The 23,768-nt window shown below is 39.6% G+C and overlaps 1 long non-coding RNA gene across 1 annotated transcript in view; it reads left to right on the top strand.

The window, feature by feature from the left end:
* The window catches only part of LOC113541967 (uncharacterized), a 177,846-nt gene that overhangs the window by 69,065 nt on the left and 85,013 nt on the right, over nt 1-23,768 (top strand). Inside the window, exon 2 of the long non-coding RNA XR_004577831.2 lies at nt 11,701-11,787. This is a non-coding gene — a long non-coding RNA (uncharacterized LOC113541967). The remainder of the gene's footprint in view (nt 1-11,700; nt 11,788-23,768) is intronic.

A 23,768-nucleotide genomic window follows, 5' to 3' on the forward strand; every position in this document is an offset into this window, starting at 1 on the left:
GTGGGGAACACGGAGAGAGAGAGAGCGAGCTAGTGATAGAGTGGGGAACACAGAGAGAGAGAGAGAGAGAGAGAGAGAGAGAGAGCTAGTGATAGAGTGGGGAACACAGAGAGAGAGAGAGAGAGAGCTAGTGATAGAGTGGGGAACACAGAGAGAGAGAGAGAGTGAGACAGAGAGGGAGAGAGTGAGAGAGAGAGGGAGAGAGTGAGAGAGAGAGGGAGAGAGTGAGAGAGAGAGAGAGAGCTAGTGATAGAGTGGGGAACACAGAGAGAGAGAGAGAGTGAGACAGAGAGGGAGAGAGTGAGAGAGAGAGAGAGAGAGCTAGTGATAGAGTGGGGAACACAGAGAGAGAGTGAGACAGAGAGGGAGAGAGTGAGAGAGAGAGAGAGAGAGCTAGTGATAGAGTGGGGAACACAGAGAGAGAGAGAGAGAGAGAGAGAGCTAGTGATAGAGTGGGGAACACAGAGAGAGAGAGAGAGAGAGAGAGAGAGAGAGATCAGAGCGCGGTTCCGTCCGCCTGCATGAGCACGTTACTGAGATCCTGACATCTTCACCGTGTGACCAAAACAACCAAATAATCACTTTTAAAAAGAAATTAAAAACTGGATCAAACCCGACTTTCTCTTTATAAATTAAATTTCACTGTTTAATATCATCCGCTGTAATTAATACAGTCTAATCCTTTTTTAAAAAAAGTATAAGAAGAAGTCATAAATGCGCCTTTTGAAGGTGCAAGAAAATATAAATAAACATAAATAATGTTCATTAAATCCATAAATTTACTGCCAGGTTTTTCCGGAATTATCAGACCTGCTTTTTACATTTTTTTATTTATTTATTTATTTTAATTTACTTTAATTATTTTCAATGCTATATGGAATAAATAAAATAATAAAAAATAAATAAATAAAATAAATAAATTTAACTAAATTAACTAACTACATAAATGACCGAATAAATAAATATAATAAATAAATTAATATAAACATAAAAATCCACCCTCATAATTCTGAAGAAAAAATATGGTGGTGAAATGATGGTGTTTATTATATATTTATATACTTATTATTATATTTATTATTTATATATTTAATTATGTATTTATTTATATACTTATTATTATATTTTATTAACATTTAATACATTTAGTGTGAACTTAATATTTTTTTTTAATTAATTCTACAGTTATTTGTCAAAGTTTAAATTGTAATGTGTTAAAAAAAAAAACAAAAAAACAGTAGTTAATTTATTTATTTTTGTTAACGTTAAATAAAAATATTGTTAAAATATCGTGGTGTGATATTTTTGTCAAATCGCTCCCCGCTATCAAGACTATAAATGTTTGAATAAATGGAAGAGACGTCACTTCCACTGATAATATGAGGAAAATTAGTGAAATATATCTGTATATAAGGTTAAATAACAGTGCTAATAATATTTAATTTAAGAAAGTTTTTATAATTTATTTATTATAAATTGAGAATTATTGAATTTTTCTCACTAATTGGTGTTTATCTTGAATTGGTTTTGCCTCGGTGTGGTCCGCTTCTGCTGGTTTTAAACCGATCTGGACTTGATTGCCTGGTATCTCCCGCCCGGGTCACAGGAGTGAGGGTCAGTCTCACACACACACACACACACACACACACACACACACACACACACACACACACACACACACACACACATTCCAGGCGTGTTAGTCAAGCGGCGATGAGCGATAAGCATTCCTGAGCAGAGTGAAGCCCCTGACCCGAGCCGTGACCTTTTTAGTACCTCGTTGGTGTAATTAAGTGGCGCTAATTTGTGCAGTAAACAGCGGAGCGAGGCTTCACAGCTGCTGCTGATTAGCGAACTGCTCGTATCTCGGTGCGTTGGGAAAAAACAAACAATCTAATCTGTGTCTAATCTGCGAGAGATTAGAGCTCTCGAGTGTAAGAGGTGACCAGCAGACGACATTCCACAGAGCTGCTGCTGCTGGATTCTCAAATCTGATTGGTCAGGAGGCGATGATTCGTTTCCTAGAATCAGTAAACCGCAGGTTTATATATTAATGCGATCCGTACGCTCGATGCGCTAGCGTTTCCATAGCAACAGCTCATTCGCAGCTCATTGCACGGCACACGCTTCTCTGATGCAGATTAAAAATCAGCGTACGATCATTGATGTTTCTGTCAGGAGACATTTATGTGTAACACGTATAGAAAGAGTCCATTAATTTGTTATTAATTTGACACATTACTAAAAACCAAACATGCTAGTTGTGATGAAAGTTTTTAGCTAACAATAACCTAGCTAGCCTTCAGGTTAGCACCTAGATATACTTTATTAAGCTAGGTAACTTTTTAGGCTGTTTATTAGCTTAGAACCACTTCAAAAAAAAAAAAAACAGAACAAATACAGTACTCATCAACAATGTTTCTAGCTAGAATTAACTAGCCAGCTAGCTAACAAGCCAATGCTAGTCATTTAAAGAATGCGGTTTATATACTCTTATGTACACAGTTTATTAGCTTAACACCACGACTAAAAATAGAACAATCATGCTAGTTAGCAAGAAAGTTTCTAGCAAACATTAGTCTCCAGTGTCAGCGCTCTGTAACATTCCGTAGATGAGTTTACGTGGTTGTGCGGTTTCTCGGTAACGTGACAAGCTACGTCTGGGAGAGGCTAAGTGAGAACAGTTTCACTTACGTTAAATGTAACTTTAAACGGATAAAAAGTATTACTTTAATCGATTTTGTAATCGCTGACGAGTTGCTGTGGTGTAAGAGGAATAAAACACTTTGGGACATGCTGTTATGAAAATAAATAAATAAATAAACTTTGTTGTTATAACAGTAACTCCGCTGTCAACAAGGTAGACCTGTCAATCAAACGCAGTGGGTGGGGCTTTGGACCAGAAAGTAAGTAATGAAATCAGTGTAATTATAAAATTCTTCGTATGTCATGTCCATGTTTTAGATCATGGAGGTAAATTTGAGCTTCGTAAACGTCCTCCGTCATGTTTTGATTTTTTTTTTCCATAAAGTGTGTTTAAGTTTTAAATTTTTACAAATAATTTTATTTTGTGTGTTTAAAGTTTCTGTTAGTAAAATCAGCAGCTACACTTCAGTAAGTGCTTTTACTGTCAATCAATGTCTTAGAATATCTTACATTCTACACACACACACACAAACACACACACACACGCACACACACAAACACACACACGGTGGCGTCTCGCTGTTTTTTGCCCTTTTCCCATCTCAGCATCTTTCGCAACCTTCACTCTGTTTACTGACCGAGCAAAGCCACGCTGTATACGTTTATTTTATTTTTCTTCCCTGTTTTTTTCTTCGTTTTTTTCCCGGAGAAAGCGAAGGATGTGGGATTTCAGCCCAAATGGAAAGAACGCTGTTATCTAAAAGAAATATATCTGTGCTTCTGGAAGATTGGAAAATGTGTGTTATTTTATTTATTTATTTATCTTTTTTTTTTTTTTTCCCAGAACTGAGCTCCATGGAAATGCATCCGTATGAAGGAGACAAACACATTTCTCTCGTTTTGGAAAAGCTCTCCGTGAATCCAAACATTTTTCTTAAAGTGTTCCAGAAAGCTGAAACGATCCGTGCGACTGTTTACGACGACCTGCTGCACTATAAACCACGTTTTTCTCGTGTTTCTCGAGTTATTGCGAGAAGACGCTTCGTCGTTCTGAGCGATCGTGTTTCTCACGGCGACGGGATCCTGTCCTCCCGAGCTGAGCTTTTCTACCGCACGCCTCTACATCACAGCATTACGCCGCTGATGATGTCGTTACAAACACGCTGACGTTGTTTACGTACATTGACGTTAACGTTAACATTTTCGCACAAGAGTTGCAGTTAGAATGATGCGCACCATCGGTAAAATCTCTAAGAGTTTCCTTTAGATTCCCTTAGAATCGGAGTAATGGTAATGGTTGCTAGCTATCAAGAAAGTTTATTAGCTAGCACTGACTAGCTAGCTAGCTACCTAGCTAGTTAACAAGCTAATGCTTATAATTTAAAGAGTTTGGTTTATATACATTATAGAACAATGTAACTTTTGGGGGAGTTTATTAATTGGACACATTACTAAAAACCAAACATGCTAGTTGTGAAGAAAGTTTTTAGCTGACACTAACCTAGCTAGCTTTCAGGCTAGTGACTAGATATACTTTATTAAGCTAGGTAACTCTTTGGGCTGTTTATTAGCTTAAAAAACAAACAAACAAAAAAACAAACACAGTACTCCTCAACAATGTTTCTAGCTACAACTAACTAGCCAGCTAGCTAACAAGCCAATGCTAATCATTGAAAGAGTGTGGTTTACATACCTTTATACCTTTTGTGGCAGTTTTTAGCTTAACACCATGATTAAAAATTGAACAATCATGCTAGTTAGTAAGAAAGTTTCTAGCAAACATTAGCAAGCTAGCACTAGCAAGTAAGAGTTTATAGTTTTGTACCTTATTGAACTAGCTAGCTTTCTGGAGAATGATATTTTAACACCACGAACAAACGCACAAATTTTCATGAACGTGTCTAGCTACCTAGCTAGCTACAAACTAGCACTACCAACTGAAAGCGTTTGGTTTATATACCTTGGGTATCAAGCTAGTTTCCTAGCTAGCTAACAAGCAGAAAAAGAGGTTATAGTTTATATAGCTTATGATGCTAGCTAGCTTTCTGAGGAGCGATCAGGTTTAACACAACTACGGAACAACGAACAAACGATTATGTTCGTCATCAAGAAAAGTTCTAGCTAACGATGACTAGCATTTCGGTGTTCAGTTTTATTTGTGTTTATACTGCAGATTGCAGCAAGGTCCACTTTTGTTCGCTTCTGTTTGCTAATAACGCAGGAAAATTGTGTAAAATTTCACCAGGTTGAACGTTTAACTGTCCAGATCTTTACACGCCAGTTAGCGTTGCTCTTGACCTGTGAGCTACTCTGCTGAAGCCGGAGCTCATGGGAAAACGCTGCCCTGTCGCTGAACGGAACCTCCGACTCCAAACACGCTGCGTTATCTCACGCTGTTTAAAACTAATCTTAAAAGCATTTCGGCTTCCAGCAGGAGCTGGACACGCAGAGCTTCACTCGCTCGCTGCAGCGAAAGATAAAGATAAACGCGCTGGAGCGACTCCATCGCTAATCACAATGACGTCATGGAGGCTTCAGGGGTCGGGCCGGTTCTGGGCTGTTTGTTTGGTTCTGTGTTGTTTGGTTCTGTTTGGTTCTGTTCTGTTTGGGTCTGTTCTGTTTGTTTGGTTCTGTGCTGATGGTTCTGTTGGTTCTGTTGGTTCTGGGCTGTTTGGTTCGGTTCTGTTCTGGTCGGAGCTCACTCGTGTAAATGTTTTTTGGCAAAGAAGCTCTCAGATATGACATGCTTGTTCAAATACGTGATTCAGGACCAAAGCGTGTGTGTGTGTGTGTGTGTGTGTGAATGAGTGTGTTTGAGAGTGTGTGAGTGCGTGTATATATGTGTGTGAGTGTATGCGTGTGTGTGTACATGTGTGTGCATGAGTGAGTGAGTGTGTGTGAGTGTGTGCGCATGTGAGTGTATGAGTGTGAGTGTGTACGTGTGCGTGTGAGTGAGTGTGTGAGTGAGTGAGTGTGTGTGTGTGTGTGTGTGTGAGTGAGTGTGTGAGTGTATGCATGTGTGTGTTTAAGTGTGTGTGTGCGTGTGTGTTTGTGTGTGTGCGTGTGTGTATTTAAGTGAGTGTGTGTCTGTGAGTGTGTGAGTGTGTGTGTGTGTTTAAGTGTGTGTGAGTGAGTGTGTGAGTGTATGCATGTGTGTGTGTGTGTGTACATGTGTGTGCGCATGTGAGTGTATGATGAGTGTACGAGTGTTTGTGTGTGCGTGTGTGTGTGCGTGTGTGTGTGCGTGTGTGTGTGTGTGAGTGTGTGTTGGAGCTCACTGTCACTGAACTCGTCTTCAAACTTCATACTCTTGAATTCTTTTAAACTCTGTAATGGATTCCTGCATCTGCGGCGTTCTGTGTTTGTCGCTCGTTGGATTACGACTCGAACGTCAGCATCAGGAAAGATCAGAATGATCAGACTCCCGGAAATGATGTCATTAGCGATGGGAATATTTCTGGCTTTTTCTCTGCGTGATACTTAATGCATAAAGAGTGCACTGTTTTTTATTTTTTTGTTTTGTTTTTTAAATAAATTTACCAAATATTTCGTACGTTACACCATTTCACCTCATACAGTTACTTCAAAAGGTTTTAAATAAATACGTTAAGGGCAAAATATTTGCGTAAAAAAACCTCAGGATTACTGACCTGCAGCACAAGAACAAAATAATAATAAAAAAAAAATCATTAAAAATAAATATATTTTTTAAAAATTACTGGAAAATTGCGCATCTGGCAACCCTGCGTAAAGTGTTTTCATTTATTTATTTTTGAATGATGTTTACGTTTGTATAAATATAGAATATAGAAATGGACTTTATATTAAAATCTCTTTAAAAGCCTCATTTTTAATTCCTTTTTTTATGCTTGTTTGTATAAATATGTAAATATATGCACAAATATAAATGTGCAATATTAAAATAGACTTTATATTAAAATCTCTATAAAAGCATAAAGAAATAAAAATATAAATACATGAAAGAAAGAAAAGCAAAAAAATCTATCAACAAATCAAATTCTAAAAAAAGACAAAAAAAACATTCATTTCTATTTTTTTCTAATTTTATTTTTCAAAAAAAAAAAAAAAGTTCCCACTTTTTACTTTGTTAACCTTATGTAAAGTAACATTTTTATTTTATTTTAGTTTTTATTCTTATTTTATTATTAATAGGTGAATATTAAAGCGACTCCTTGAAATGAAAAGAAAGGAAAAAACACTCTATATAAAAATAAATCGGGAGAATACGTAAAAAGTTATAAAGAAAAATTATTAAAGCACAACTTTTTTTAAACAAATCTTTTTTTTTTTTTTTCAGAATTTCTTGTATTTTCAATAAAAATTTAAAGGTGTATAAAGTTACAGTCATAACCCTGAAATCATAATGAGGATTTTTTGAGATTATGATGTAAAATTTATTACTCTGTGTGTGTGTGTGTGTGTGTGTGTGTGTGTGTGTGTGTGTGTGTGTGTGTGTGTAAAGAGGTCGTTAGAGGTCATTAGTCGTTTGAGGTAAACGGTTAGTGATGAAAGCACTTGAGTTGTGGATTTGTTTGTGGAGTTTCTGAGACAGACGGATGAACAGCAGCTTTAGCACACACACAGAGAGAGAGAGAGAGAGGAGTGAAGAGGAGTAGACATAAACAGAGAAATAAACTCCCTCAGACTGATAACAACACACGGGAGGACGAAAAAGAGAGAGAGAGAGAAAGACAGGGAGAGAGAGAGAGACAGGAAGACAGCGAGAGAGAGACAGTGAAAGGCAGCGAGAGAGAGATAGAGAGAGAGACAATGAGAGAGCGAGAGACGGCGAGAGAGAGGAAGGCAGGGAGAGAGATAGAGAGAGAGACAATGAGAGAGAGAGGAAGACAGGGGGAGAGAGAGAGAGAGAGAGCGAGAAGGAGAGAAAGACACTGAGAGACAGTCAGAGAGAGAGAGAGAGAGAGAAAGACAGTGAGAGAGAAAGAAAGACTGAGAGACAGCGAGAGATAGAGAGAGAGAAAGAGACAGAGAGAGAGAGACAGAGAGAGAGAGGGAGAGAGAGAGAGAGAAAGAAAGACAGTGACAGAGAGGGGGAGAGAGAGAGAGAGAGAAAGAAAGACGGACAGTGACAGAGAGGGAGGGAGAGAGAGAGAGAGAAAAGGAAAGACAGTGACAGAGAGAGAGAGAGAGAGAAAGAAAGACAGTGACAGAGAGAGGGAGAGAGAGAGAGAGAGAGAAAAAGAAAGACAGTGACGGAGAGAGAGAGAGAGAAAGAAAGACAGTGACAGAGAGACTCCTCAGAGGTTTTCTTGAGGAAAAAGACAATGCAAAGCTCCTAAATATATATAAAATGTACAGCACCATGTGACACCGTGTCCGCTAGCGAATAAACAAACTAGCGACGTGTCTCAAATCGCAGACTTATGCCCTACTCACTACTCTACAGCGTTACTGAGCACTAACACTGACGCGTTTCCTGTTACAGCAAGTGTTTGAATTAAAAAAAAAACTGAGTAAAGCTCTGCTTTGCGTACCAGCCTGTTTACGTACGTCTGTTCTGCGTAGACTTTCTATATTAATACGTTTTCAATGCACGCTGAGGGTTTTCGATTTGAGACGCAGCCCATTGACATACACCTGAGGGAACTAGCTAGCTTTCTGAGCAGTCTACTGGTCATCAAGAAGGTTTCTAGCTAACATTAACTAGCCAGCTAATACGTTAACTTACGTAGTTAGCTAGCTAGCTTTCAGAGAAGTTTCCTAGATTAGCCTAGATTGCTCAGTAGTAAACACGTGTTTTCTCCTCCTCTTATCGGGTGTGTGAGGTTTGTAACCCGAGACATGTTAATGAAACTGTGCTTTATCACCCCTATTACCCCGTCTCTCTCTCTCTCTCTCTCTCTCTCTCTCTTATTGCCCCCTGTAGGGGTGAGCTGTGGGGCTCCGTATCTTCACACTCCATCGATCAGCAGTCAGGAGCAGCTTTTCAGCTCGGCCGTTACTGATTAACGCTCGGCTGATAGCACCGGGGCGGGAAGTGTCCAAAGCAAACACACACACTGATGTGGAGGAAAATGGCGTCTGTCGTTTATGATAAAGCAAACAGAGCTGAGTGGGCGGGGCGAGCGGCACACAGGTTCATTACGCACGACCTTTATCACACGGCAGAAACGTGCGCTTGGGGATTCGGCCGTTTATTCTGTACCGTTGCCAGCGTGTGTTTCTCCTCTCGCGCTAAAGCTGTTAGAATGAGCAGAACTCAGCCTGATCGCTGTAGAAGGTTCTAGACTGATTATTATGAGTCCGATCTGCTTAAGCGTACTACATCCTCGTGGCAACAAAACAGCTAAACAGAACATGACAGAACAACACGCACCAAAGCGAAACTTCTCCTCTCAGAACACACACTCTGGTTCCTCTCAGTGTTTCGTCCTCCTCGTGTCGTCTGAGAGAGCTTCTCCTCACCGCTGTCTCCTCTGGCTTCTTCGTCAGGAATCGAAATCTGCAGCCGGAGCGCTGGAAAGCTGCGTTGTGACGATGTTTAATGTTTAAAGCACTGTACAAATAAAACTTGGTCAAATTTAGCAAGAAACAAACAATGGCTACGTTTACACGCACATCAAATTCCATTTAAGGTCGCCATATTCCAAATGCAACGTTTATATGCGTCCAGGCATTGGAATATTCCTGCATACATGGTTTGGTTGTTGTAAGTTTGCCTGAGTTGCTGTTTCTAAATACCGAGCCTACAGCTAAGCCTCTGTTAACACCCACAATTCCTTGCAGACTGAGCATGTGCATATATCTCCCTTCAGTGGATTTTCTGAGTAAGGTGTTTATACACAACAAACTTCCGATTAAATCAGGCATATTCCAGGGACGGGATTCAGAATTGTGAGGAAGTAGAATATTGTCTTAATCTGAATCGGGTTGCAATCTGATTGTGACGTTTATTCGATTCAATGCTAATTAGAATATCGCCAAATTCCGATTAATATCGGAATATTGATGCGTGTGTAAACGTAGCCAATGAGAGAGCAGCGAACAGAACAGGGAGCCGAACGAAACTAAACCAAAACAGGAGTAAGAAAAACCAGATGGGAAAGGAACAGATCAGTGGAACTTAAAAGAACAAAAACGAAAGAAGAGGACAAACCGGAACTGAAGCGGAAGAACAGGAAGGAACCGAACAAAAAAAAACAAAAGAAGAAAGAGGAACAGAACAGATCAGTTTAATGGAACAAATCAGAGCGAGCGGAAGTTCAAAGAAGAAAAGCAAAAGAAACACAACATAACATAAGAACATAACAAAAACAAAAGAACAGAACGAAACCAGGATGGAAAAATCGAATGGAACTGAAGGGAACAAAACTAAATCAGAAAACATGATGGAAAGAACAAAAACAAAAAATCCAGCACAGATCATAACAGAACAGGAACATAACAAAAAAACAAAAGAAGAGAACAGAATTGAACCAAAACCAAAGAATAAAACAAAAAAGAACAAAACCAGAATGGACCAAAATGAAACGGAACTGAAAAGAACAATGAAGAGAGAGAAGAGAGAACAGAACGGACCGGAACAAAACTAAACCAGAAAAGAGCAAAACAGAACTTAAAAGAAAAAAAAAAACTAAACAAAAGATGAACGCTGAACAGTAAAGAACAAAAACAAACAAAAACAGCACAGAACAAAAAGGATCATAACATAAAAAAGAGGAGAACAGACTTGAACAAAAACATGGCAGAAATTCAAAGAACAAAAAACAAAGAACAGAACTGAAAAGTGCAAACAGACAGGAAAAAAACGTACAGCACAGAACAACAACAAAAAAATGAACAGAACATAAAGGAACAAAACCGAACAGAAAAGAAAGGGATGGAACGTAAAAAAAGAAAACGTAGATAACAAAACAAAAGAAAAGAACAGGAAAGAAAAGATGGAAAGGAACTGAAAGAAAAAACAAAACAAAACAGAAAGCAATAAAACAGCATCGAAGAGAACAGAGATAAAAACAGAAAAGATGAAAAGAGGAAAGAAAAGGATGAAACTTTTAGAAAAAAAACAGAAGGTAAAAGAAAAGAACATAACGTTACAGAAGAAATCAGAACATGCTGAAACGACATCGAACGGAACCGAGAGCAGAACTGAAAGAGGACAGAACAGGAAAAGAACAAAACAGAAAAGACCATGATGTAACGACAAAAAAGGAAAAGGAAAGAAAAAAAAAGAGGACAAGAAAGAGCAGAGCGTTAAGGGATGAAACCTAAACACAGCGCTAATGTTAATGTTAATGTTGGTCTGTTTTGCAGCAGTGTTGGTGTCTACTACTCACTGTGTGTCCCGGTGCGAACACACACACACACACACACACACACACACACACAGAGAACAGAGTGTGTGTTGTTTATGTTTAAATGAAGACCATGACGTCACACTGGAGATACAAGGATTTCTCACGCATTCCTGAATGATACGTGAAGTTGTGTAATGTTTGATAAGACTGATGACTGGTAGTGGCATAATTTGGACGCGATATAATAAGTGTGTGTGTGTGTGTGTGTGTGTGTGTGTGTGTGTGATGTCAGAGCCAAGCCAGAGCTGGTTTTTATGGCGTTCATCAGTCACAGCGAGGCAGCGGGCAGTGCCAGCGTCAGGAGTTATGACCTCACAGTCGACACGCTCCAACCTAAATATTGCCTCAGTGTCTGCTTTATGAAATGAATTTAATTAGATGTCACGTCAGAAGAAATGATGTTGTTGGGTCACGGTTCAGTGCAGCAGTCGTGGCAGAACCAAACAATGCCAATGTGCCCCACACACACACACACACACCTCTCTCTTATTCAACTCTAATAAACCGTAATGGTGCATTGAACCAAAAGCTTTGAAGCGCTCCTGGAGAGGAGAGAGAGACACAGAGAAAAAGTGTGTGTGTGTGTGTGTGTGTGTGTGTGTGTGTGTGTGTGTACATGTTCGGAGAGAAAATGAACGACAGAAAACCAGACAAACGATACACATGCTTCATCTTCTCATTTTCCATCTCTTTCTTTCTCTCTGTCCCTGCTTAGTGCCTGGAGCCCCCTCAGGGAGGATGTGATGTCATCAGTATGCGCCTGCCTCCTGTCAGATTGGTGACAGGGGTCGTCCTTTATGAGGTGTGGCATGCACACACACACACACACACACACACAATATTTAGAAAAATCTGCTTTGTGTTTCTGTCCCTGGCAGCCAGTGACATTCTTCCCAAAACACCATGACATCATGACACCATGGAGCGGCCATTTTTATTTCTGAGGTCTTCAGATGTTCTGAAAAAAAAAGAGGTTTTATCCCAAACACTGGCGTTTTATAGCAGAAACATTACTAGCGTATTCAGTAGCTAGCTCAGCGTCAGCTGCTTTATAGGCTAATTAGCAGGCTAATAAAATGCATTAAGGGAAACTTGTATAAGGGTTCATAAGGCTAGAGTTGGTTTAATGGGGTCACCAAAGGTCATACCTCAAACCTCTCTTTGTTTTTCCTCGTTCATATTTTAATTAAATTAAAACACTTTTAATTCAACCCAGTTTCAAATGTTATTTACTGAATATATTAAAAATGTAGAACCCTGAGAACGTAGGGCACTCGTAAGGTGAGGCCCTGGGGTCAAAGGTCATGGGGGATATAGGACCCTGGAAACACAGGGGATTTGAAATATAGGACACTGGGGTTAATAGGGTCCTGGAAATATAGGACACTAGAATACTAGGGCCTTAGAATATCAGGGCCATGGAAAAATTGGGCCCTGGAAACATAGGACCCTGGAATACTAGGGCCTTGGAATATCAGGGCCCTGGAAACCTAGGATCCTGGAATAATAGAGCCCTGGAATAATAGGGAACTGGAAACATAAGGCGTTGGGAAAGTAGGACCTTGGGAGATATAAGATTTTGTGAATATAGGGCCCTGGAATCATAGGGCGCTTGGAGATACAGGATCCTGAGATATATTCCCAAGTAGGACCTTGGGAATATAGGACCCTGGAATAATAGGATGCTAGAAACATAGGCATCTGTAAACATAGGGCCCTGGAAATATAGAATACTGGGAACATTGGACCCTGGAAACATAGGATCCTGGAATAATAGGGCCCTGGAAACATAGGGCATTGGGAAAGTAGGACCTTGGGAGATATAAGATTTTGTGAATATGGAGCCCTGGGAACATTGGGCACTGGAAATATAGAACACTGGGAACATTGGGCATTGGTGATATAGGGCCCTGGGATCATAGGGCACTTGGAGATACAGGATCCTGAGATCTGAGGTTATAGGACTCTGGGAACATGCAGAACCCGGGAAATACAAAATGCTGGTAACACAGGATCATTGTAATAAAGCTTTCTGGGAATATTGGGATTTTTCCAAACTTACAAAGAAAGAATGTTGAACCTTGAGGACGTGTGTTTGACTCTTGTATGCACTTGGACGCATCACTGGGAGAAGAATTCATTTTTAAACATCATATAACTTTGTTAAAGGAGTTTATTACGTGATCTGTAATTAAAACGGAGTGTACGTGTGTTATATTAGAAACACACACACACACACACACACACTTGTTCCATGAACTAAAGTCACTTGAGGCAGCAGCGAGTAAAAGATTTCATTTTAATTTGAACACATCACTTATTAAAATACGAGATTATTTGTTCGCCCTGGTTTTACGATGTTTTACTAAGATTCCTTCGCGTCCTGCGCGAAGCTCTTTCAACACAACGCGTAAATCCGTCACGTCGCGTAATGTTCCGAGTTCAAATAAAGCAGCAGCCAAGAGCTTAGCATTTCTCCTGGCCCTCGTCGTGCTTTCTCTCAAGACGGGCTTGACCTCATTGCGATGTCATCATCACGCGCCGGACCTGTGGGCTTTCCATGCTGTGATGAATATATATCCGTAATCAAGAATCCAGGTTTTGGCTGAACGTTGCTTCTAAAATGCCACTTTGTGAAAGGATCTGTGTGTCGTGTTGTTTCTGGCAAAAATATATCACGGAGCCGAGCCACTAACCTCTTCATAATTCACACGTCTCCCTTTTTATCCGCGACGCACGCCGATGATGCGTACAGAAACGTTTAGCCGAGTCATGCAGCATGATCATTAGCATTATAACTTTCTCTTTATTACTATAAACATCTGTGACTTAGCAGAAACAGTTTGCATTTATTAGCATGAACGTGTGTGATTAGCAGAAACGCTCGTAAACATGTCCGGGTTAGCAAAAAAAAAAAAAAAGAAGAATTAACACAAATGTCTTCGAATTAGCGTAAACACTGTACATATTAACAAATAAATGTCTGTAAATTAGCAGAAAGTTTGTATTCATTAGCATAATAACATAAACATCAGACATTTCTTAGCATAAATGTCTGAATTAGCAAGACTAATTAATAAATTAGTCTATATTTATTATTTTTATTTTTAAAGAGTCTGCATTAGAATAAACGATAGCAGAAAGACACTGCATTAGCATAAACGATATCTGTGAATTAGCAGAAAGAGTCTGCATTAGCGTAAACGATATCTGTGAATTAGCAGAAAGAGTCTGCATTAGCGTAAACGATATCTGTGAATTAGCAGAAAGACTCCGCATTAGCGTAAACGATATCTGTGAATTAGCAGAAAGACTCCGCATTAGCGTAAACGATATCTGTGAATTAGCGGAAAGACTCCGCATTAGCGTAAACGATATCTGTGAATTAGCGGAAAGACTCCGCATTAGCGTAAACGATATCTGTGAATTAGCGGAAAGACTCCGCATTAGCATAAACGATATCTGTGAATTAGCGGAAAGACTCCGCATTAGCATAAACGATATCTGTGAATTAGCGGAAACAGTCCGCTTTAGCATAATCGATATCCGTGAGTTAGCAGAAAGAGTCTGTATTAGCATAAACGATATCTGTGAATTAGCAGAAAGAGTCTGTATTAGCATAAACGATATCTGTGAATTAGCAGAAAGAGTCTGTATTAGCATAAACGATATCTGTGAATTAGCAGAACCACAAGAAGGTTCTGATTTTAACGATTTAAAAAAATGAAAGATTTTAATTTAAAGAAGACAAAAACTTAGGAGATGTTTTTGAGTTAACCTTTGTTTCAAATAGTAGTTTTTTCTTTTTCCTTAGTTGAGTAATATTTGCTTTGGGCGCGCCGGATCGTTCTTTTCGGCCGATAAATCTCTGAGAGATGAAAAGACGATTAGCGCTTTGAGATGCCTCTTGTTTGAAGACGCTGCTTTCGGGGAGAAAGAAAGAAAAAAAAAAACGGCTCGTTTTGAACGCCGAGTCGCCACCGGAGTTCAATAGATCCGTCGATAGCTAGTTTTCGCTGGGCTACAGCTAATCGCAGGGCGCTCGTAGAAATGATGGACGTTTATCCACACCAAAGCACGCAGCTGTCTGATACAAATTTACGCCCCAGGCCAAAATGGCAAGAAATTATGCTAGGAAAACATGGCTCCTAACGGATAGAGCCCGAGAGGGTCGTTAGCTCATAGCGAGCTGTGGATTTTAATTAGCAAGGGGGGAACTTCAGGCGTGATGAATAGCGTCAGGCGAAAAAGGATTAGCTTTTTTTTTTTTTAGTGAAACTCGGTAAGAATTAGCATGCTACGATGTACAGAGAGAGATAATTAGTATGCTACGACAAAGTTGAACAAGTTCACGTAGCTTGGATTTCTTTTCAGACAAAAAAAAAATCTGATCATCTGTATTTTTCCTCAAACAATCCGAGGGCTATGGTGATGCAGCTGAAGCTAAAGTATTTTTTATTTTTTTTTGGACGTGCTAGCATAGCCCGTTGATGAATAAGGCGTATCGAGGTAGCCGTACGTCCCAGCAGAGTTTCCTCAGCGCTCTGCTCAGTATCCGGCCTCAGCAGATCCCTCGGTTCTCTAATTGAACCCTAATTACGGGAACGTGGGTCTGGACAGAGCCGAGAGCCAAGGAGATGGTAAATGTAGCACTGCCCCTGAGCCGACTCGTGTGTGTGTGTGTGGAAACAGGCTCTTAAACCTTAAAGAGCATCTAGAATCCACTTTATTAGAGCTACAGTCTTTTTTCAGAGCAGTAAAGGGGTGTGTTAGCCAAAATAATCTGTAAATAGTGTGTGTGTGTGTGTGTGTTTGAGAATTAGGCAAAACAGTCTGCATTTATTAGAATAATCAATCTGAGATTTAGCAGAAAGAGTCCATGAATAAACTCAAATTTCTGTAAATTAGTTCGTGAATTAGCAAAAAAAAATAAATAAAATTTGTATTTATTAGCGTAAATGTCTGTGAATTAGAATATGAATGTTTGTAAATTAGCAGAACTAGCTTGGATTTATTAGCATAAATGTCTGAATGTAATTGGCTGAAACAGTGTAGTCATTATCATAACTTATCGATTAGCAAAATAAATCTGTAACTTAGCAAAAGGAGTTTGTGTTTATCAGCGTAAACGTTTGATTTAGCAGAAACAGTTATTAGCATAAAAATGCCTGAATTAGCGAAAACAGTCTACGCATCTCTTGGAATAAACATATCTGGATTCTCAGAAAAAAATAAATTAATAAGTAAATGTATGTATTTTTAAGAAAATTAGCAAAATCAGATTAATTTCGGGATTAAATTTTCACTCAGTTAGCATGTACAGCATAAGCGTTTTCTTTTAAACTTAATTAAATGTCATTGAATAGTTTTCATCTTTCCGTTATTAAAAGATATTTTCTTTGGTCCTCTTTGAAGTTTAACGCAACGCACGGAACATATAAAACATAATGATTGCGACGCGGCGGTTATGAATTTGTTTGTGCAGAATTTTAATTAGAATTAAATTTATAGCCGTGTTTATCGTGCGAGGCTGAAATGCATCATCTCTAAACGTAGCGTTTGTTTTTAAACGTGGATGAGTTAATGTCCATACGTCTCTGTTCTAAATCATCGCATGGGTCACTTTTCTTCTAAATGGACTTTATTACTGCTGTACTCGGGTCACGTCCTGGTTTATATTAGCGTTTGACTTTATTGAAGTTTGACGTTGATGAATTCGGGTTGTTTCGGGAAGAAAGTTTTCTACTTATAGAGCCGAAAATCGTGAACATGTCTCACTGGGCTCTAATGGACCTTGAAAAGAACCCTTTAGAACCCTCATCTGGATAGGCAGGTCATGTAGTAGATGATAAAATGGAAGTGGTTCCTCCTGTAATGACTGGGGAACCTCAACAAGAACATGCTTGATCATGATCATGAAGACCTGCATAGGTTATAAGTTAGGAGAAGAATGTTTCAAGAACCTCAGCAAGGACGTTCCTGATCATGGGTTAGGAGAAATATTTCTGAACATTATGGTTCTGAGAACATTTATGCTTGTAAATATCCCTACAAAGTTGCAGGAACGTTACTGGTAACATTCCAGAAACCTCAAAGAAAATGTTTCAAGAACCACGACAGTAAGGTTCTTCATCATAGGTAAGGAGAAAGATTTCTGAACGTTATGGTTCTAGGAAGTTTTTGGTTCCAAGAACTTTAATGTTTGTAAAAACAAAAATCCTATGAACAGAAACCTTCTTGAATATATTTAAAGAACCCCAACAAGAATGTTTCTAGAACCTTAACAAGAACATTCTTGATGATGAAGCCCTTCAGAGCTAAGAATTATAGGGAAGGAGAACATTTTCTGAACATCGTGGGTTTTAGGAACGTTTGGCTTGTAAACGTTCCTACGATGTTGTAGCAACATTAGCACTATAACCTTTCAAGAACCTCAAGAACATTTCGAGAACCTCAGCAGGAACGTTCTTCATCGTGAAGACCCGCACAGCTAACGATTATAGGTTAGGAGGAAGTTTTGGTTCCAAGAACTTAAACGTGAACGTTCCTACAGTGTTGTAGCAACATTATTGCTAATGTTTTTATTTTGTTTCCATAATATAATGTTTTGTCTATCATTGAGAGAACAGGAGCAATTTTGAGAGAACAGAAGAAATTTCTGATAACACTGTGAAGCAAAGCACTGTGAGAATGTTGTTAAAGTCTATGCATTAGCAAAAACAGGTTCTATTAGTTAGCATAAACATCTGAGGATTAGCAGAACATCTGGATTTATTAGCATAAATGTCCATAAATTACCTACACTATTTAAGACCGTCTGTAGATTAGCAGGAACAGTCTTTAGTATTTATTAGCGTAAACGTCATGAAGTAGCAGAAGCAATGTGTGAGTTAACATGTGAATGTCTGTATATAAGCAGAGAGTCTGTATTAATTAGCATAAATGTGATGTGAATTAGCAGAAGTCAGTCTGTGTCAATATAAAACACCTTCATCTTTTTTGTTAGCGTTATTTTTGGAATGTTATATCCCAACCTTTCAAGAACCTTGCACAAATTATTTCTAAAAGCTACTTAAGTTAACACAGCCGAGTAAACGGTGTCTTTTATATTTACTTGTACGCAATGTGGCTCGCGTGCATTTTTGTCGTTTGAACTTGAGCTCTCGGACCCTGGCTAATTTGTACTTTGAGCGCTGCACTTGAATCCCACTTCCTGGGTTCGAACGTGAACATGGATGAAAGGCATATTTCTCGACAATTTGCTTTTAGGTGAGGAGGTTAGCGAAGGAAGCGATCGCTGTAGAAGACCATTTTCCGTGCCCTAATCTGTTAATAGCGTAAGTAGCTAATATCCTGTTAGCGTAGTGACTACCACCTGGAGACGCATCTGCAAGCTGCTAGCAGTTTCCTTTCCGCTAATTCCGTCCAGACAGAGCCGAATAATTTGCATTTTGAGGTTTTTGCTCATGTGAAAAGAGCAGAACATAGAGACAAAAAAGAGGGGAAGTGTGGAAGTCGCAGAAGCCTCATGCCGCTAACATATTTGCTTTAATGGTCACTGAAACATATGGAAGTGTTTAAGTGGAGTATTTTTAGCTCACTTGTGGAGACGTGTTGCGAGTCTCTGTGTGTGTGTGTTTGTCCTGTACGAGAAGAGCTAGATTAAACCGTTATGTGTCTGCTTTATAAAGACTACAGTATTGTTCACTTGCAGAGCAGATTCAGGACATGACCTTTGTCTAAACAGTCTGTTTATTATTCGTCTGTGTCCTGTTTATCACGTTTGTGAAGAATCTTAAGGTTTTGTTAAGGCACTATGTTTACATAGATGAAATGTACTATAGTAATAATAATGAGAGGAAGAAGTTGTTACGTAAGTAACTGTGGTTCTGCACAGTTCTATGAACCCTGTATAACCACCAAGAGGCAGAGTATAACACCTGAATAACTGCATAATAACTGAATAATCACAATAAATACTGATGATAATTGTTGCCTAGAACCTTCTCGCTCACACCATCCGAGATTCCAAAAGACCAGGAATGCTGAAGTGTTTTCTTTCACCCCTTCTGACCTCGATAAGATCCACCAACAATGTCACAAGGAACCTGAAACCCTAGTACTGACCTGAATGGTTCTCAGAAATCACCAGCACACTCGCGCTACTGGGACTAACTGATGCTAACCGTATAAAACCATATAACCATAATGACGCCCCCATCGCCCACTGGACTAACCTCAGCTTAGAAAAGAGAGCACCCAGTGGCTTATCTCCATAAAAATAAAACCCTGGATCAAGTTCTTAACCTTAACGTCCTTAACCTTAAACTCAACTCTACATTTTCCCCAATAATCTTAACCTCAAGAACTTTACTCTCCAAATCCTGGACCTCAATCTCAGTAACCCCACATTTTACCCCAGTAACCCTAACCTTAACCTCAAGAACCTTACTCTCCAGAACCTGGACCTCAACCTCAGTAACCCTACATTTTACCCCAGTAACCCTAACCTTTTGTGAGTGTACCTAACCACTTTCCTTCTCCTTCTGCCGAGCTACACTCCTGAGCTGCCGGTGATCCAGACCTCCCCCCCTTCACTCTGGACCTGTCCACCGGCAATGCTTCATACTGCCATGAAGACGCTTCAGCTGTTTTCCATGGACTACACCAATCACACATTGTGCTCACACACACGCACACTACAGTGTAAACCCATATGAGGATGGATTCTCTGTTGAGCCTGGTTACTCTCAAGGTTTCTTCCTATCACCATCTCAGGGAGTTTTTCCTTGCCACCGTCGCCCTGCTTGCTCATCAGAGACGGCACACACACACACTTCACTCTACTTTTGTTTGTGTAAAGCTGCTTTGAGACAATGACCTTTGTAAAAAGCGCTATACAAATAAAAATGAATTGAATTGAATTTCCTCAAGCATCTTACTCTCCAGACCCTGGACCTCAACCTTAGTAACCCCACATTTTACCCCAGTAACCCTAACCTTAATCTCAAGCACCTTAAACTTAACCTTAAGAAACTTACTCTCCAGAACCTGGACCTCAACCTCAGTAACACTATCCTTTTCCCCAGTAACCCTAATCTTAACTTTAGTAACCATAACCTTAACCTCAATAACCCTACTTTTTCACCCCAGTGACACCTCAAGAATGTTAACTTATACTCCTGTAACCTTCAACTTTACCCCAGTAACCATAACCTTTACCTCACTAACCCTAAACCTAACTTTAACCATGACCCAATTAATCCTAACATTAACCTCAAGAACCATAAAATTAACCTTCTAGAAGCTTAACCTCAATCTCAGTAACCCTACTTCCACCGTGACCCCAACCTTCACCCCAGTAACTGTAATCCCAACCTTAGTAACTCTGACTTCAACTTCAACCTCAGTAATCCTAACCTTTTCCTTGATAACCCTACTTTTTACCCCGTAACCTTCACTTTAACCTCAAGAACCCTATCCATTACCCAGGTAACCCTAAATTTACCCTCAGTAACTTTAACCAGCCAAAGGTCTCCACATAGTCATAGTTAACACATTATTAAAGTTATTATTACAAGGACATTTTGGTCATCACAAATTTCCAAATCCCCGAACTGTTGGTGAGTCAGATGTTAATGTGTTGCACAGCCCCAAAATTCGTCAGCCTGTTCTTTAGAAACAAAAATAAACATTTATCTAATCTCTGTGCAGATTCTTCAAAGTCCATAACACCATTAGATTGTTCTGCCAATTCACAAGTCAGCAGTCCAACTGTACGATCCAAATGGAGGCTTGAACTTCTCCATGTGAAGGTGTGCAAACAAAAGTGACCTCTAGAGATTCATCTGAGTCAGAGATCTGGGACAAAGGAAAGGCGTTGGCAATGGAAACGAGTTTCTAAAAAGCTGTCTTCTGCTCTACCAGACAAAAACCTGTGCTGTCAGTTGAACACTGAACCAATCCGTGTGATGACCCACAGTCTTCCCGTCTCCGACGTGGTCACATTAGTCAGAGTCTGGCATCGTTCTGACAAATCTCAGAAACTACATGATTAATAAGCTTCCTGCACCCCCATAGACCAGCTTCACAGGTCATTATAATCTCCACAGCGACACCAAGAAGACCTGAGCTCAATTCCCGGAGATGCCACAGTCATCTGTGGCCAGAAGTTCCACCCCGGTGAGAGCACAGTTCATGACATCCGTGATGATGTCACTGGATTGGGAAAGATTCCCTGATCCTTCACTTCCTGTCAACGCAGCGTGATGCTGACCAATCGTGGGTGTCAGTTTGCTCGGAACTGGATGGTTTGCGTGCAAATGGAAACATGTGCAGCTTCATCGTATCATGTTAAGTGTCAGCTCGAAAAGACGCTTGTGTATACACTCATGGCCATATTGTTCAGATTTCACCATTTTTACATTTCCGCTGGAGCTGCGATGGGATTTTCAGTGTTGCTTTATGTCATGTTTCAGTGTTATTTCAATCCCCTGAAGATGACGCCATTTTAAACTTGTTGTTTACAGCACCTTCTGCACAGGTCAGCGCAACAGATGTCGTAAATTTGCGTGGGCAGGATGTCGGGAATAAAACACTCCGTGCCGTGCCGTTATAGGAAAATAATCAACAACGTGTGTGGGTGGTGTGATGAAACAGAGCTACTGTTACCACCCTGAAGTTGATTATTTTCCTGTAACGGCAGCGTTTGATTCTTCTCATACTACAGCAGTTTGTCCACGCTGACAATTGTTTATTTATTAGAGAATTGCACGTCATGGTTTTTAAGTTTGTAGTTACATTTAATGCTCATGAAAACAAGTTAGTTCCTGTTCTCACTTACGTTATAGCAGCTATAAACAGTCGTTCCCTCACCAGCCTCATTTTTTTCTCTCTCTTGAAGTTAATAAGATAAAGATACGCAGCTTGTGATGTGACCGAGAAACCGCAAAGAAGCGTAAACTCCTCTGTCCTGAAGATATCAGAAAACTTAAAGTTACAGCTTTACCTCTGACTGTTACAAAGCGCTGACACTGGAGACTCCTTCCATAAATGCTCTTCACCATCTCAACAATTATACATTTTTTATTTTTATTTTTTTTTACTGTATGAAGTCTCTGTGTAAGTTATTGATATAGTAACAAGTGCATTAATACAAACCTGTGACTTGCAGCTTTCAGTTATTATCTTTCCTACTTTCCGAGACCCGCTCAGATCCAGTGGCTGCGACTGTTTGACCCCGAAGTTGCTCTGAACAAATCACTCAAGTGTGTTTTCACTCCAAACAGCACAGAAGTGTGTTTGTGTTGAGTTCTCGGTCACTGAGGAGGAAAAAAAAAAAACGTGGAGTCGTGAGCAGAAATAACAAAGTCTCCGGTCGACGACCTTGTACTCATCTCTAGTCAGACATGAATGATGATCTACACCAGAAAAGTGATTTACAGAGCGCTAATGCTCTCTAAAGCTGAAATTCAATTACTGTCATTATACATCTCTATCATTCTTTGCTAATATGGATCTATTAGCATGTGACTGAAGGCAATATATTTCAGATGAAAGTCTGTTTACTTTATAGTCACGATGTGCTATTAGTCACATCGAGTAATAAGTTCTTTAGAAAGTTTTGATAGCTAGTTAGCTTTACAGCAGGGTTCTCCGCCAATAGCTAGCTGGCTAACTACACAACTTACACTAGTATCATATATTTGTCAAAACTGTAAATACAGGAAGTGAATTATTAACAATTTTTAATTTAAAATTTCCTGATTTATGAAGGCTAAACATTTTAATATCACAGATTGTGCAACATCCACAATAAACTTTTAACAATAATATTTAAATTACAATGTTTACAAGTAATTAAAAATAATTTTGTGATGTTTACAGTAATAAAAGCGAGTTAGTCCATCCATAACCGCTTCCATCATGTCTATTTCCCGTATTTTTTCTCAGAAAATCTTCCGGCCTCATATGTTTTGATATGCAAATGATCAAAGTGATACCATGAATATGCAGATTTGATTGTGACATCACCTGATGACATTAGAGCGACTTTTTGTGCAGGTCGTGTGCCGTGAAAATGTGGTGTTGGTGCTGCACGGAGGGGTTTTTGGTGTTTTCTGAGTTGGAAACTGTACAACTGAGTTATAATTAATGTTTTAGTCTTTCGCACTTAGCGAACAAACTGATCAAAAGCTACTTTGGCCGTTTTTATTATACGTGTCACTGTCTCATGTTAACAATCAGCTCAAAAGTGGACGCTGGTAAAGTTAAGTCTTTGAAAGACCTAAAATCGTCCATGATGGTTGAGAAATGATGATGTTGATGCATTTCGGATTGAGGTCAACGGTGAACGTTGATATCGTACGTATTGTTGCGTCTCCAATAACGACTGCTGAGCTACTTGTCCCAAAGCGCTATTTGATTGCAGTGTAGTCTTACCTTCCTGGCAGCAGCTTAAAAAAGACCAGCACACGGGTGACTGCCTGTGTGTGTGTGTGTGTGTGTGTGTGTGTGTGTGTGTGTGTGTGTGTGTGTGTGTGGAAGGTATAGGGAACATGTGTTAGCCATTAATTTGCGAGTCCCCATTTTTCAACGTGTGCTGTTACACTGAGCTGTACAGTGTAAGTGGTAATGTAGAGAGAGTTAAACTAAGCAGGACGGAGGAAAGAAGAGACGGATCTCCGAGAGAAGGGGGGGGGGGGATGGGATGAGAGACAGAGAGATGGAAAAAAGAGAGAGAGAAAGAGAAAGAGAGAGAGATTATAGAGAATATGGAGAGGA

Source organism: Pangasianodon hypophthalmus, chromosome 3 (assembly GCF_027358585.1).
Source record: "Pangasianodon hypophthalmus isolate fPanHyp1 chromosome 3, fPanHyp1.pri, whole genome shotgun sequence".
In the NCBI taxonomy this organism is placed as follows: domain Eukaryota; kingdom Metazoa; phylum Chordata; class Actinopteri; order Siluriformes; family Pangasiidae; genus Pangasianodon; species Pangasianodon hypophthalmus.